Source organism: Triticum aestivum, chromosome 2D, assembly GCF_018294505.1.
Source record: "Triticum aestivum cultivar Chinese Spring chromosome 2D, IWGSC CS RefSeq v2.1, whole genome shotgun sequence".
Taxonomy (NCBI): domain Eukaryota; kingdom Viridiplantae; phylum Streptophyta; class Magnoliopsida; order Poales; family Poaceae; genus Triticum; species Triticum aestivum.
In genome coordinates, this window is record NC_057799.1 from 137,621,683 (window position 1) to 137,624,848 (window position 3,166).

A 3,166-nucleotide genomic window follows, 5' to 3' on the forward strand; every position below is an offset into this window, starting at 1 on the left:
TCGCAGGCTTACGTCCAAACTTGGGCTTCTTCACTTGAGCAGTAACTTGCTTGCCGTTCTTCTTGAAGTTCCCCTTCTTCCCTTTATCCTTTTTCTTGAAACTGGTGGTCTTGTTAACCATCAACACTTGATGCTCCTTCTTGATTTCTACCTCCGCAGCCTTTAGCATTGCGAAGAGCTCGAGAATTGTCTTATCCATCCCTTGCATATTATAGTTCATCACAAAGATCTCTTAGCTTGGTGCCAGTGATTGAAGAATTCTGCCAATGACACTATCATCAGGAAGATTAACTCCTAGTTGAATCAAGTGATTGTTATACCCAGACATTTTGAGTATATGCTCACTGACAGAACTATTCTCCTCCATCTTGCAGCTGTAGAACTTATTGGAGACTTCATATCTCTCAATCCGGGCATTTGCTTGAAATATTAACTTCAACTCCTAGAACATCTCATATGCTCCATGACGTTCAAAACGTCGTTGAAGTCTCGGTTCTAAGCCGTAAAGCATGGCACACTGAACTATCGAGTAGTCATTAGCTTTGCTCTGCCAGACGTTCATAACATCTGGTGTTGCTCCTGCGGCGAGTTTGGCACCTAGCGGTGCTTCCAGGACGTAATTCTTCTGTGCAACAATGAGGATAATCCTCAAGTTACGGACCCAGTCCGTGTAGTTGCTACCATCATCTTTCAACTTAGCTTTCTCTAGGAACGCATTAAAATTCAATGGAACAACAGCACGGGCCATCTATCTACAACAACATAGACATGCAAAATACTATCAGGTACTAAGTTCATGATAAATTAAAGTTTAATTAATCAAATTACTTAAGAACTCCCACTTAGATAGACATCCCTCTAATCATCTAAGTGATCACGTGATCCAAATCAACTAAACCATGTCCGATCATCACGTGAGATGGAGTAGTTTTCAATGGTGAACATCACTATGTTGATCATATCTACTATATGATTCACGCTCGACCTTTCGTCTCAGTATTCCAAGGCCATATCTGCATATGCTAGGATTGTCAAGTTTAACCCGAGTATTATGCGTGTGCAAAACTTGCTTGCACCCGTTGTATGTGCACGTAGAGCTTATCACACCCGACCATCACGTGGTGTCTCAGCACGACGAACTTTCGCAACGGTGCATACTCAGGGAGAGCACTTATACCTTGAAATTTAGTGAGAGATCATCTTATAATGCTACCGTCGAACTAAGCAAAATAAGATGCATAAAGGATAAACATCACATGCAATCAATATAAGTGATATGATATGGCCATCATCATCTTGTGCCTTTGATCTCCATCTCCAAAGCATCGTCATGATCACCATCGTCACTGGCGCGATACTTTGATCTCCATCGTAGCATCGTTGTCGTCTCGCCAACTATTGCTTCTACGACTATCACTACCGCTTAGTGATAAAGTAAAGCAATTACATGGCGTTTGTATTTCATACAATAAAGCGACAACCATATGGCTCCTGCCAGTTGCCGATAACTCTGTTACAAGACATGATCATCTCATACAATAAAATTTAGCATCATGTCTTGACCATATCACATCACAACATGCCCTGCAAAAACAAGTTAGACGTCCTCTACTTTGTTGTTGCATTTTTTACGTGGCTGCTACGGGCTGAGCAAGAACCGTTCTTACCTACGCATCAAAACCACAATGATTTTTCGTCAAGTATGTGTTGTTTTAACCTTCAACAAGGACCGGGTGTAGCCACACTCGATTCAACTAAAGTTGGAGAAACTGACACCCGGCAGCCACCTGTGTGCGAAGCACGTCGGTGTAACCAGTCTCGCGTAAGCGTACGCGTAATGTCGGTCTGGGCCGCTTGATCCAACAATACTGTTGAATCAAAGTATGACATGCTGGTAAGCAGTATGACTATTATCGCCCACAACTCACTTGTGTTCTACTCGTGCATATAACATCTACGCATAAACATGGCTCGGATGCCACTGTTGGGGAACATAGTAATTTCAAAACAAAATCCTACGCACACGCAAGATCATGGTGATGCATAACAACGAGAGGGGAGAGTGTTGTCCACGTACCCTCGTAGACCGTAAGCGGAAGCGTTATGACAACGCGGTTGATGTAGTCATACGTCTTCACGATTGACCGATCCTAGCACCGAAAGTACGGCACCTCCGCGATCTGCACACGTTCGGCTTGGTGACGTCCCACGAACTCACGATCCAGCAGAGTGTCGAGGGAGAGCTTCATCAGCACGATGGCGTGCTGACGGTGATGATGAAGCTACCGGCGCAGGGCTTCGCCTAAGCACTGCAACGATATGATCGAGGTGGATTATGGTGGAGGGGGGCACCTCACACGGCTAAGAGATCAATGATCAACTTGTGTGTCTTTATGTGGTGCCCCCTCCCCCATATATAAAGGAGGGGAGGAGGAGGCCTGTAACACCCCGGATGTAACTTTCCATATTTGTAACTCCGACTCTTGCCATTTTCGGCTATGTGCTATGATATTTCCCTTCGTGGTCGGGTTTTGTCTTTTGTTTTGCATTTTGTTCATGTCATGCATTTCATATCATGTCATCATGTGCATTGCATTTGCATACGTGTTCGTCTCATGCATCCGAGCATTTTCCCCGTTGTCCGTTTTGTAATCCGGCGCTCCCATCTCCTCCGGTGCACCCCTCTTGTTTTCTTTCGTGAGCGGGTGTCAAACGCTCTCGGAATGGACCGAGGCTTTTCAAGTGGCCTTGGTATACTACTGGTAGACCACCGGTCAAGTTTCGTTCCATTTGTAGGTCGTTTGGTACTCCAACGGTTAACCGGGTAACCGCAGATGCCTTCTGTGTGTTGCAGCAAAACCCCCTCTCTAAACAGCCCAAAACCCACCAAACTCTCTTCCATGCTGTAGGTCGTTCGATCACGATCGTGTGGGCGAAAACCGCACCTCATTTGGACTCTCCTAGCTCCCTCTACCTATATATTAGTGTCTCTCCCGAAATCCAATCGCAGATCAAACCCTAGCCCTCTTCCACCTCGCGCCCGGACAAATTTTCCCCGCCGCCGGACGTGTCCGCCGCCTCCGCCCGACGAATCAGTGGCCGCCACGTGTCACCCGACCCGCCGTCGTACGCCGCGCCGCCCGCGGCCCGGGGAGCCCGCAGCCGG